This window comes from Ambystoma mexicanum, chromosome 2p, assembly GCF_040938575.1.
Source record: "Ambystoma mexicanum isolate Mex_15411 chromosome 2p, UKY_AmexF1_1, whole genome shotgun sequence".
NCBI lineage: Eukaryota > Metazoa > Chordata > Amphibia > Caudata > Ambystomatidae > Ambystoma > Ambystoma mexicanum.
This window is the reverse complement of record NC_090923.1, coordinates 163,822,354-163,836,313: the sequence shown is the minus strand read 5'-3', so window position 1 is coordinate 163,836,313 and position 13,960 is coordinate 163,822,354. Positions and strand designations below refer to the sequence as shown.

General features: G+C 45.1%; 1 long non-coding RNA gene across 3 annotated transcripts in view; it reads left to right on the top strand.

The window, feature by feature from the left end:
• Positions 1-10,806, top strand: part of LOC138566311 (uncharacterized) — a 91,414-nt gene extending 80,608 nt beyond the window's left edge. For 2 of the 3 annotated variants that reach the window (XR_011301902.1, XR_011301901.1), the window contains exon 6: positions 9,320-10,806. This is a non-coding gene — a long non-coding RNA (uncharacterized lncRNA). The remainder of the gene's footprint in view (positions 1-9,319) is intronic. The other variant, XR_011301903.1, reaches the window with a different exon arrangement.
• The last annotated feature ends 3,154 nt before the right edge of the window (positions 10,807-13,960 follow it).

The following is a 13,960-nucleotide window of genomic DNA, read 5'->3' as shown; positions in this document are numbered from 1 at the left end:
TCATAAGGGTCCTCTTAACACCTTGTTATCTAAGCCCAAACATCATTCAAATAATAAAATTGTCCCTTTTCGCTGTTTGACTCCAGTCGGTGCTCGCGGTCGGAACAGCATGAAAGCTGGTCCTAGAAGGCCGCCACTGCCTGACATTAGGGTATTCTGTAAAGACAAACATGCAATCTCTGCTCCTATTGATATGAGAGCTCCTGCCAATTCACAAGTGTGCTCTACTCCTGGTCCTGACTTAAAGGGTGTGCTTCGCCCGCCTTTTTCAAAAAAAGTGACTTCCATAGATGGTGCTTGCTCAGTGCACACCAGTATCACACCCTGTGAAAACTCCTCATCTCGAGTATCTTTATCCGATAGTATGATACTTCATAACCTACCACTGACAGCTCCTGTTGGAGCAAAGGCTGTTACGCCTACTTGTGTGACCAATGATGCTGTAGTGGTTAATTTAGATATGGATCCCTCGAGCCTCTCTCAACAATTGCTACCTGAGAGAGCCATGTTGAACTTGTCGCAGTCTCCTGTTATGTTTTCTGATCATAATTCCGAGTGTTCGGAAATTGAAGACTCATATCATGCAACGACTCCACGTCGAATTCCTATGCCAGTAGTAGCAACTGGTAAAGTGGAGGCGGTAGTGGATCCAGGAAACTTGGTGGCACTTACACTATCGGCAATGCATGTCTCCCTACAATCTTTGTCCAGACTCTTTGATTCAGTAATCTCAAAGATGGGTGATCATTCGTGTAAATTAGATCAAATTCTAACATGGCAAGAGAGTGCTTCCATGCTTTTACAGCAAAAAAAAAAAAAAGACTCATCTTTTGCTTCAACTGACACTAGTGATAAGCCGGTTGTCACTAAAGTATCTTTAGGTTCTCAAACTTCTTTTGAAGCACTTTCAGGACCTTGGGTAAATGTTGCCACGTCTGTGGCAAATCTACCTACATCATATACGTCAGCAGTGCCTTGTATTGCAGGTATTATTGTGGATTCCATGGTTCAGGCAAATTTGAGTCCAGCTGACCCAATGGTTTCCACACCCTGTACCAGTGCTAAAGGTGCCCCAAGTGTGCCTTATACCATCTCTACCCCTAAAATACTTGACTGGTGCGAAATCGATTCAAACTCCCCAGTGCAAAAAATCCAAAAACCTTCCAGCCGCTAAGAAAAATGGCACAGCCCAAACAAAGAGCTTTCTCCGCCGTGTTACACTACCCAAAAAAAGTGCGCTCATTGCATCATCTGCAGTTGCAAAAAATACCATCAAATGGCCTTGATACGCACTCCCGTTTCCACTCTACAAGAATTAAATACTATGCCTGCGTACGCCCCACTTGATGCATTGGCTGAACTGGCAGCATGGACTGTCAAGCCGAGGCTGCCACTCCCATGCCCACACCCATGCCTAGAGCTGATGATGCCTCAAGCGGTCTAGCTGCGAGCCTGCCTTTGGATTTCCATCGACAGGAGATTCGTCGTGCTGTTGATGCATATATGTCTGGCCAGATTGGTATGGCAAAAAAAATCGCCACTCAACCTGAGGCTCTGTCATCTAAGCACCCCTTAAGTGCAAACAATCCATCTTTACCTAATACTGGTGTGAGTTTAACGAAAGCAGTTACCCCCATAGTTTGCCCATTGGTGTCAGGTGCAAAACTGATGCCGCAAACTGAATTACGGGGTACTACTAGTACTGTTGGACGGTCACTCCTGGCTGAAATTGCCCCTGAACTTTTTGAATTGTTACAGGCTGCTTGCCAAAAAGAGTCTAAGCCCAGTGTAGTGCCTCCAATGGCTCTAAGAAATAGAGGCTCAGAGCCTGTGGCCCATAAACCTGCAACTAAGCCTATGGCCAAGCGTCCTGCTAATTTTAGCTTATTGCTCAGTTGTAGGCCATACCCGAGCCCACAATATGTCCTAAATCGTAACTCTATTCTGAGCATTTTTTCTGATGTGCCATCTCTAGAAGATATTAGCTCGTACGACTTGGCTTTGGTTGACTTTTGTACCATTTAGAAAACGAATGTTGTGCGAATTTGGATGGATTCACGTATCGTCCAGAACGCTATTTGGGCGGCCCAAAAACAATTGCACGATCTAGGATTTGAGGTATCATTGGAAGTTACTGACCTAGGTGCTCCAAATCAGCAGCAATTAGTTCCCCATGTCAACCACAAAAATCATGTTTATGAGCTGCAAGGTGAAAGATTTTGTCAGATTCCCTTAAAACAGCATTAGCTAGGTCAAGCTGCTGAGCTATGTAATTTTTCTATTATTAGTTGGAATACTAGGGGTCACTCTAAGCTCTTGAATAATGATCTTAGCTAACTAAGTTCTCTAGCTAACTATAAGCTAGTTTTACTTCAGGAAACTTGGTTGACCACTGATCCCATTTGGGATGCTCATGATGTGATCTCTCTAGCGGCCAATAAAGGTTTGAGTGGCAGACCATGTGGTGGGCTTCTAACTGCAATACAGGCAGATAATAATGCTAGTATCTATCCGTGGGCCTCACCTAATGCCTATATTCAAATGACAAGATTTAAATTATCCACAACATTATATGCCATTGTTAACCTTTACTGGAATCCAGTGGGGATTACGGTTGAATGCTTCTTGAAGGCCTTAAATGATATGCTGACCGTAATCCTATTGGATGGATCGGTTCAAAAACTTTTTATTGCAGGAGACTTTAATCTGGATTGCATTAATTCAACTAAACAAAGCAATTCCATTTGTATAAAACAATGGGAACAATTTAGTAAACATCATAATCTCACAAGGCTGAACGGAGCTTTTCATTCCGACATCCCTCCATCTTCAACATGGTCCCGGGGCGCATCGGCATCTATTATTGATTATATGTATACGAATGTGTCCCTGTTCCATGATGTTGTGGATTTCAAAATTGTGCATTCAGAGCTGAGTGATCATAAACAACTTACAGCTGTCTGGCAGTATAGTAGCAGTTGTAATATGCATAGAGACAGAATGTTGCAAAGTCAATTCTGTGTGAACAATGCTGGTAATAGACTGAGAAGTCAGTTGAGGCCTTTCATTTTTATTTGACACAGGCAGTAGCTGCTACAGCCCTCACTGCTGACTCCCCAAATGTCTGCTACTCTGATATGCTACAAGTGTTTCGGTCTCAAGTCCCTAGTTTCTCATCGAAACATTCTATCTGTGTTCAATTTTCGCATGTCTTTGACTTAGAAATTAGAGATCGCAAGCGCCTTTTCAGACAACAGAAGAGAAATGTACTGAATCTTCCAGCTAATATTCGCCATAAACATCTCTCCAACCTTAAAACAAAGTATAGAAATTGGGTGAAGGCAAGGCGTGCGAAGCTTTACCACACTGATAGTCAGCTACTTTTGGCTGCTGTCCAATGTAAGAATATCTCTAAAACCTGGTCTTATCTTAATCAAGTGACTTCTGGCTTCCAAACAATAATTCAAGCAAATGAAGTCTCAGAGCATGCCTGGATTGCTTATTTTCCTAATCTTTATAAACTGCCTGTTAATGATGCATTTTTAGACAGTTCTCATTCTTTTCCTAGATTTCATCTAGAATTTGATCTTGAAGATATTCTTTTATATATCAAGAAAGCGAGCAATTCAGGCGCATGTGGTTCAGATGGTTTGTCCAACAAGATGTTCAAAGCCTATCCACAAGTGTGGAGTCGTATTCTGTTTACCATCTTTAGTCTCATCTTGAAGTCTCAAAAATTACCGTCGTCCTGGACTCATTCTATTATTGTCCCTATTTATAAAAAAGGAGATAGGAAAGAGCCGTGCAGTTATCGACCTATTGCACTACTAGACGCGCCAGGAAACATCTTTTCTCGACTGATTTTAAGAGACTTCAAGAAGTGGATTTCGCAGGTCCAACTTAATGACCCATTTCAATCAGGCTTTGTGACTGGCTTAGGTACCATCCCTAACATCATTACGCTACAAATGCTCCTTTCTGATCACGCAGCCCAAAGGCAGACTTTGTATCTATCCTTTGTTGATTTCCAGGTTGCGTTTGACTCAATTGATCGATCACTACTACAGCATAAGCTGATCAAGCATAATTGTCCATCCTCTCTATTATCCCTAATCATTCTACTACACTCCAATACTACCATGCAGGTTCGACTTAATTTGAGTGGTGATCTGACTTCGAAATTTCGAACATTTAGAGGGCTAAAACAAGGTTGTATTCTGGCGTCATCCATTTTTAACTTTTTTATTTACGACTTGGGCGTAACTTTGAGTCAAATTGTGAGTGACTCACCTCGATTAGGCCGGCATAATGTTCCTTACTTGTTTTATGCAGATGATTTGATTCTTTTTTCAAAAATCCATACAGGTCTTCAGAAACTTTTGCATGGCCTTGAAACATATGTAGACACAAACCATTTGACAATTAATACTAATAAAACCCAAATAATGGTTTGTAAGAGGCATGAAAAGTGTAAAGTTAAAACTTTTTGTTGGCGATTACACAATGTTCCATTAGAACAGGTAGCCAACTATAAGTATTTGGGCACCCTTATAGTGGATACTTTACCAAGTATTGACCCTGACATAGAGATCCAGGGCAAATTACGGTCCTTAATTGCGCAAGCAAAGATACTTATGGCCAAATTTGGCAAATTCACGTGTAAACATATTCTCACCTTCTTTCTTCAGAAGGTGATGCCAATCTTGACCTATGGGTCTGAGGCTCGCAGTCCTAAACCTGTGGAGTGATGGGATAGAATTGAATCCTTGTTTTGGAAACAAGTACTACATCTGCCCGCTTGCACACCTTTACCATTGATTCGATTTGAATTGGGATCTCTCTCAATGTTCTCATTCATAATTTGGAAATATTGTGCCTTTTTCCGTAAATGTCTATTGTCTTTAGAGCGATCAGACATTTTGGGAAAGGTGGCCTGTCATCTTTTAGAGCAAAATCAGGCCTTTTCAAAACAATGGTGCACTTTTACTATGAATGCAATGTCTGATGCCTCAGTTGATTTAGAGTTACTTTTGAACAATGAAGCTCGTGCCAAAATGAAAGTCCAGCAACATGATTGGATTCTGACCCAAAATAAATGTCTCAACTACAAGGATTTTGATCGAGCGCTATTTGGGCACAAGCAATGTAGAACAATGTCTGATTATTTGGCCAAATTTCCTTGTTCAAAGACTCGTCAGAAGTTTCTCCGTTTTCGGTTGAACCTTTGGCCGACATTAGATGTTCAGGCGCGCAGAAATCAAATTATGCAATCAGAAAATGTATGTCGCTTTTGTAAGGTTATTGACAAAAGAGAAACGTTGGAGCATTGTTTAGTGATTTGTACAAACTTAGCCACTATTCGACAAAAATGCTTTGGAAATTTCTTTGAAGACCAAAATGCACATATTAATAAGAATTTATGGCATTGTATCTTTTCAGCAACTGCCTTAAGGACCAAAATAGCAATTGTGCGATTTTTGGATGAAATATTTAGTGTACACCCATAGTTAGCGTAATTGAGATACACTAAATTTGAATTTTAACTGTAGTGAATGAACAAACTGTAAATCTATTTTTATGAATTGTAGTGTTTTGATATTGTGATACCTCTTGATATTTGAAAGGTTGATTTTATTAACCATATAAATAAAAAAAAATTGCAGGCATCATTGAAGTCACCCCTCCCCTTGTTGTTATGTGTTGAGAAGTGACCAGTTGTTCTACGTAAGCTTGTTAGAAATGCTCAGAAGAAAATAATACATGTGGAGTTGGTGGAACTAGAGAAAGGGGTTGCTCCTGGCATATGATGCCTATGCAATGCATCAGGGCCTATTTGGATATACTTAGTCTTTTTGCGATGTGATTTCTCTCTACAAATTAAAAGCCTGTGTTCTCAGGTCCTGTAATTGTTCTTAATGATATGGTATTTATAATGCGCTTATTACTCAGAGGTTTCTAAGCACGGACCCGGGGATCAAACCTGTGGTGCTCCGTGTCGTCTTGCTTCCTAGGCGAGCACGTTGCGCCTGAGCTATCCTCCCGAGACCAATGTGGGCCCTGACCTGGGCATGGTTGGCTGTCCGTAGGCATAGACTTTTTACTTGGCATTGGATGGTAATATCCGGGCGTCTGGCGCTTCATCTAGCATATGCTGAAAATACTGGTAAAGTGTAGTCCCTGGATACAGGGGGAAAGTGGCATTTGATAAAGCCACACCTATTGTCTTTGTCAATGATATGATATGATATGATATGGCATTTGTAACGCGCCTATACATAGGTGTTTCAAGGCGCGACGAGGCAGGGAGGGGAGGAACAAGGGGAGACAGACAACGATCCTACTAGGCCAGGTGTCATTCAGATCGCGCAAGTGCAGGGGTGGGGGAGGGGGAAAAGTGCAAGGGGAAGGGGAGGAGGGGGAAGTGCAGTATAAGGTAAGTGGCGTAAAGTAATAAATAAATAGGGCCAGCTGGTGGCAAGTGCAAGGTAAGTGCAGAACAAGTGCTGGAAAAGGGGGGGGGGCTGTAGGGATACAGAGACAGTCCCGCAGTGCAGAGGGGTTCCAGGGCATCAGTGCAAGTGGAGAGTGGCTGGGCCCAGGACCGAAGCCATTAAGAGTGGTCCAGTTGCAGAATCAGTGCAGTTTCAGTGAAGAATATTAGCTGTTCAGCAGGGGAGAGGGAGAGAGAAAGCAGAAGCAAAGAGGAAGGTTTTGAGGTGCTTCCGGAACCGGAGATGGTTCTCCTCAAGTTTCAGGGAGGCAGGAAGGCTGTTCCAGAGGGAGGCCCCTGCCGCGGAGAGAGATCTACCCCCAGCTCGTTGCTTCGAGAAGCGGCTGACCCTGAGGGAGTTGGAGGCGGATGAGCGAAGGGCTCGGGAAGGAAGATATTTGGGAAGAGAGAGTTGAAGGTATTTAGGACCAAGGCCCCAGAAGGCCTTGTGGACAGTGCAGAGGGTTTTGAACTTTATCCTCGCAGCCACTGGGAGCCAGTGTAGAGATTTCAGTCCTGGAGAGATACGGTCCCTGGGCTTGAGGTCAAGGACAAGTCTCGCAGTTCTGTTCTGGATGAGTTGCAGAGGGCGGAGAGTGGAGGCAAGCAGATTAAGATAGAGGCTGTTACAGTAATCCAGCTTTGAGAGAACCAGGGCTCGGGAGACAGTGAGCTTCTGGGGGAAGGAGAGGAAGGGAAGAATACCTCTGAGGAGGTGCAGCTGGTAGCGTGACTTCTTAGCGACGTCAGAAATATGAGGAGAGAAGGAGAGTGTGGAGTCGAAGATGACCCCAAGGTTTTTTGCATTGCAGATAGGAGCAGGGAGGGGGCCAAGGGAGGCAGGCCAGAGAGCTGCAGGGAAGGAGGCAGTGGGTGTACCGATGAGTAGAATCTCAGTCTTACTGGCATTAAGGCAGAGGTCATTGGCGGCACACCATTCTTGGATAGCAGACAGACAGTCAGAGATGAGGGAAGGAGAGGGGAGGCTGAGGGTAGCCTGAAAATGAGCTGGGTATCGTCCGCATAGCACTGGAAATTACGGCAGAGAGCGGCGATGCGGTGGGCAAGGAGTGCCAGATACTGGTTGAACAGCCAGGGAGAGAGATTAGATCCCTGGGGGACACCACAGGTGGAGAAAAAGATGTCAGAGAGGAAGGACCCCAGTTGGACCTGGGAGGGTCGATTTGAAAGGAAAGAGGTCAGCCACGCCAGAGCCTGACCAGTGATACCCAGGTTTTCACGGAGACGGTTGAGCAGGATGGCATGGTTGACAGTGTCAAAGGCAGAGGAGAGATCGAGCAGAATGAGAACACACGGAGTGTTGGAATCGAGGTTCAAGAGCAGGTCTTCACGGATGTTCAGGAGAGCAGTTTCCGTGCTTCTGGCAGCTCTGAAACCAGATTGATGGTCATGAAGACTACCAACAGATTCAGCATGGAGGTTAAGCTGGGAGATGGCCAGTTTCTCCAGGAGCTTGCCCAGGAAGGGAGTGATGGAGATAGGGCGATAGTTAGCCGGGCAGGAGGGGTCGGAAGAGGGTTTCTTGAGAAGAGGGTGCACAAGGGAGTGCTTGAGGGGGGAAGGGAAGACTCCAGAGGCGAAGGAGTGGTTGTAAAAGTCAGCCAGGGCAGGAGCCAGGGAGTCGATGTGGTCCTTGATAGTTTTGGAGGAACAGGGGTGAACCTGTTTAGACAAGACTTTCATAGATCGGACTTGTCTGGAAACCTCGTCAGCAGAGAAAAGTGGAAAGGCAGAGAAAGAGGGAGGAGGGGTGACTGCAGAAGGGCCAGAGGAAGAGCCGGGAAGGGAGGGAGGGAGGTGAAAGGAGGAGAGCGAGGACAGGATGTCCTGAGTTTTAGAGATGAAGCAATGCTTGCTTGCACAGCACGGGCTGCACCACCTTCTGCCATTTCCTAGCGCTGGGAATATCAACTGCCACTATCCCCTAAGTTAATTACACAAGAAAGCAACAATAAGTCTTCTTCGCCAGAATCTGAATCTGTGATGTGCATGTAGAACACAGATCTCGGCAGCAGGTGCATAACCCACTGAGCTTCATGAACGTCAGGGGCAGTGGTTGCCGACCTGGCATGAACCGTTAGCACTATTTTGCCACATTGGCAACACACATTTATGGGTCTAAAAGGACGTATTTTAGAAAAGAGCAATTTTGAATCTGCGCCATGATTTCCCCACGGTCCTTTTTAACGAAATAAAGCTGCAAAACCGTAGGCAAACCCCAGAGCATTGCCCATCCATCCCTGTTTCTTACACGCTGACATGGACCCTAACCAAGTGATTTTTGCCAGTTTAGCAGTGAATCAGCTTCAGCGCGGCTCTTCTCCTGCATGCATGTTTGCTTTATTAATGACACAGGGTGGCTCCGTTATATGTGTGGGCAACCCCTCCACACACACACCCGCCCCCGACCTCACCTCAGTCAGACTCACACTGACATACAGCCACTGCACACACCCACCCCCACTGACCGACTCAGACTGTCTACTTACCGTGAGCACCGTGAAGTTAGCCTTGCTTGGACACTGGAGGACAGGGGCTCAGGAGCGCCGCGCACGTCTTCAGATAAACCACGTGCAAAACGGAGGACCAGCACGCAGCACTGCAGGAAGATAGCTGTGGCCACGCCCCTTCTCTTGCCAGAGGTCGAGATTGACAGAGGTCACTGGCCAATCGGCAGCGTTCGCTCTTGCGACCTCAGGCGACCCCTAAATGACGTCCCTGCCAATAAGGATGACAAACACTACAACCTGTCCTGTGAGGTAAAGTGGCAGCTGTCTAATGTCTGGAATCCTTTATCTCCCCGCACAGCCACGAGACAAGGAGGCGTGAGCCCGAAGGAGCAAGGGACCGGGTCACCGGAGAGGTAGAGGTGCATGTTAATCGTTCAGTTTCTCCTTGCCAGGTTCTTACAGTGTTGCATTTTTGGGACATCATTTAAGGCCACATCCATACTGCAACGTCAAGGGCCTCCCGAGCATGCAACGCTTTTGCCATTAAAAATTAAAAAACAGTGGCTTTTGCTTGGTGGTTTTGAATTTATGTTGTGCGCACTCCTCATCCCCCACTGCAGCAGACGTGACTGAAGAGAACATATCCAGTGTGGTGGCGTCGGCTGGAGCAGCCTGCCAAGAGCTGGGTGTTTTCATCTGCATGCTCAGAGGCGAACCGGCCCCTGCAGGGGGCACTAGAGGGACAGCATACATAGCGGGCTGTCCCCTTTGACCACAACCTTCCAGGGGGTGGCCAGCCTCTACTCTTCCTCCCCAGTGGAGGCGGAAGAGGCGTCTGCCAGGGCCTGACTTCCAGGCAGGTTCTCGGGGGAAGCATATAAGGCGGGCAGTCAGTCTCTTTTTCCAGCAGCTCCCGCCGTTTTTTATAACCCACCCACCCACACCCTGGTTTTTCTGGAAATGATCTATTAACCTGGGGAAAGAGTTAAGTAGTGAAGTAAGTAGTAGCGTGAGGTTAATGCAGTTAGAATAGTTTTATGTGACATGGTGAGGCATTCGTATCACTGAAAGAGTGCAGGTAGATGTAGTAGCGACGACAAAGAATAGATACAGTATAATGATACTGTGTTGTGGTATGTTGTGTCTAATTTTCCTTTTTCTGTTACAGGCGGAGTATTGGGGCGGTCCTAGCCAATGAGGGATTTTCACGCTGCAGCTTCGGCGGCAGTGGCTCAGGATTGTCCGGGCTCAAGCCAAATCCATCGACGGGCACTGACTCCCCTTTTAGGGCTTTATGCCTACAACCTCCTTGTCAGTGCTCCAAAGTGTCCCACTGGTAGTAACCGATGTTTGCCTGGTAGTAACCAGAAGCGTGTTCAGCTTGTGCCTTTGGCAGATAGGTTGACACGGTTCACCCTTGCCTGAGTGTAATGTAGTGTGTGGCTGGGACCGTCCCAAGTTTATTGTTTGCTCCAAATAAACTGTGACCTTGTATATTCCAAATAACCTTACAAAACTTGTCTGTTGTTGTTTGTGATATACCTGTCACAGGAGGCGGGGTGACCAATGGGGATCTCCCCATTAAGTGCAGTAGCTGCTTCACCACCAGGCAGGCATGGTGCACAGAGGAGGGGTCAGTGGCTGTGCCACGGCTGAGAGACGGCACCCACTCTCGTCTGCAGACCTCGAAACACTATTGCCGCGGGCATCCCCTTCCTTTAGGCTCACTGCACCCTCCATGCGGCTGTCCCCTCCTGGCACTGTGTTTACCTTACAAAAGCGTGCTTTAGCCTCTGTCATAGCAGTAGAACAGCACCACACACCTCTCTAGCCTCCCCCCCCCCCCCCTCCTCCTCCTGCCCACACCCGGAACATAAAGCCACGCAGTGCAATGGCTGCAGCTTTGGCTCTAAGACAGATCACTCCGTGGCAGACTTGGAACAAAGTCTGCCAGGAGTTCAAGTTAAAAAAAGCATTGGTGCATCAGAATGAAAATAATAACCGGCATATAGTTACACTTCCCTGCCAACAGCAGCAACCCCGGCAGACGTGAGCGAGATGGTGAAGGCCCAGATGCTTCGGCCATTTCATAGCCAAGCATGGGCAAGTTGCCATGCCAACGCCATACACTGCTCCCAAACTCCCCTTTCTCCTTTTTTTTTTTTAACGTTTACATTACCTATGTTTTTACGATTAAGTGGCTTACGCCACCAAAGCTCCAAAACCAAAAATGAGTGTATTTGGTAAGGAATTGGCTGTGTATAAAAATCAATTAAAAAAAGTACTTGCACAATATCAATTTTGAACCAAGAGCAGTTCCCATGAAACACAAAATAATATTGGTCCTTATTACAGCCAGTGATTGACATATCAATTTTTATTTGGGTAGTACAATCCATTTCAGCCCCCCAATACCACATTTGAAAGACAGTAGCTGCACAGACCACCTGGCACGTTTTAGGTTTAGGTTAAATGCACATGTCCTCTTATGCAAATCCTAAATACCCCATTGAACTACAGGTGTTTTATAGAATGCCTGGGTAAGTGAAATGCACAAATGCCATTTTGTATGCAAGACCCAAATGCCCCCCTTTGCGTGCTAAGCACATTAGTACTTGCAACCATAGAAAGTCATTTATGCACTGCAAGAAATGAGAAAGGCGGAAATTGTACCAATTCCTGAACAGACTTTGAAAGAAAATGGGTGCCTTAGAACTGCATTGTAACTGTATGCCAATACAAGACTTACACTTGGAGCAGCCATACTGCAGCTTCAAATGTTTAGAGCGTATGAATAGCAGTTAAAAGCATATTGCAGGTTGAATGTACTAGATAAGGATACATATTGGGCTATTATTGTGCAATTACCATTGATAATGGTAACGGGCTATTTTTCAGAATACGTTCAGAATATTTACTTGGAAATATATGCATGCTCTCAGCTCAGAAGGAGCCAAGAACAGAGTAAGTCAAAGCAATCTGAGCAAACTGTAGAGAGCGAGAAAGAGGCTGAGATTGTTCTTGGAAATTCTGCATTGCTTAGCTCATTAGATAAAAATACAGGGCTCTATGGGACAGCATGGTGGGAGTACTGTAGGCTGTAATAGGTAATTTCCTGTGCTTAAGCCAAGCATGGTGCAAATTGCTTTAATGTTTTAAAAACATGCTCGCCACAGAGGACCAGCGAGTACATCAATAATTAAATGAAATTAAAGTGGTGTATTCAAATAAATGAGATTCTGATAGGATACATGTCTCCAGATGGCACAATCTTGTGACACGCAGCAAACGAGTTGTGCAGGAGATGGCAGCATACCGACCAGAGACAAAAGCCTAGATGGGATTTCAGATTTACTTCAAGCCAACCGTTGAAATGGGTATGCTATGGTAAGCCATTTTGAAACACAGACATACTGCAGCACACTTAAGTAACCTCGTTTTCACTTTGCACAGACAAGGGACAAGCAACTCCGTGTCCTGAAATCAAATTGATCATATGGTTCATCTGGAAGAATTCGGCCAGTACCATTCGATCGATTCGAAAACTATGTAATTGGGTAATCACTACCAAACATGGGGAGCAGGGGTGCCCCCCCCCACCCCCCCCTCCCCATGTTTGGTAGTGATGGCCTTTGGGGGTAGCGGGTGGTGTCCCCTTCTTCCAGAGGTTTGGATGTAGGGTACGGGATAACAAAAAGAAGAAAAGGGGACCCTGCGGTGTATGATTTGACCCACGTAGGAGGGATGGAACTGACGTGGCAGGGTCAGAAGAAAATCTGACATCAAAAGATAAGTAGAGGGTGGGTGGGGAATTGTATTTGTGGCCGAATAACCAAGGTCAATAGAGCCGTGTAAAATTCTGCCACGGCCAAACTGTATACATCCATTTAAAGTGTTGTTTAATCAGAGGACAAGTCCCGGCTTTGAAAGACTACAAGGAAAGATTGTCTGCATACATCGTGTTGAAACTAGTTGTCTTAAGCAGTGTTTTGTAATGAAAGGATTTAGGCCAGAGGACATCTAAAGTAGCGAGAACCTAGCATCCCTGTACACATACAACATAACCCAGATTAATCTGGACCCTTAATAAGCTGTAGTCAAATGTACAGAACTTTGATTGAAAAATACCAATTGATATCATGATTGGCACCTAGATGCAACAAACAGAAATGTTTAAAATGAATTGAAATAATTAGAATCACAATTGTATTGATCACTGTTAGTTGTTTGAAAACCAGTGCATTTTGATTTTTATTGTGAATGGATTAAAGTATTGATATCATTTTTGAAGATGACTCATTATGATGCTGTAGCGAAATGACTTCTGCCCCGCTAAAGTACAATGATGAGTAGTGGCTAAACTGCCTACTCAGCCCTCACACATCTACAAAATACTAGTGATCCCAATCATGAAGGTGAAACTGGCACAGATAAGCAAAATACCTCCTTTGCCTTTTGTGGTAACGTGGGCAGAGAGCACACTATATTCTTAAGAGAGCTCTGAGTGTGAGGCAGTAGCACCCAAAGCAAAATAAACGAATGTCCAGACAAGGTTCTACAAAATGCTTTCATCAAACACATGAATATGCAACAAAAACTACTATAAAACACTAGCAAAAACCCACTCCTGAAATGAGACAGAGAAATGTAGAATGTAATGATGTAAGCACTCTGAATACTTTGCAGGGTGGAAAAGGCAATACATAATTACAATGTTTAATATTATATATCTTTTTGTAGAAATGTGCAAGAAGGATGCTTAACCAATCTCTAGGGTCCCAACAAATGGACCAAGGGGCTGGGTCCTTCCAACAGTACATTAATCGGTTCTTAGTGATACAATGATGAACAAGGTGAGGATGTTGGCGACTCGCAGTTGTTCAGGGACAGAGCAAGCATCTAGTTGGATTCAAGATGAAACTTGCAACGGTTCGATGTAGTGGATTGTGGGTTGATGAGGCCACCGGGTTCGGTCCGGCATTTGATCAGGGGCCGGTGA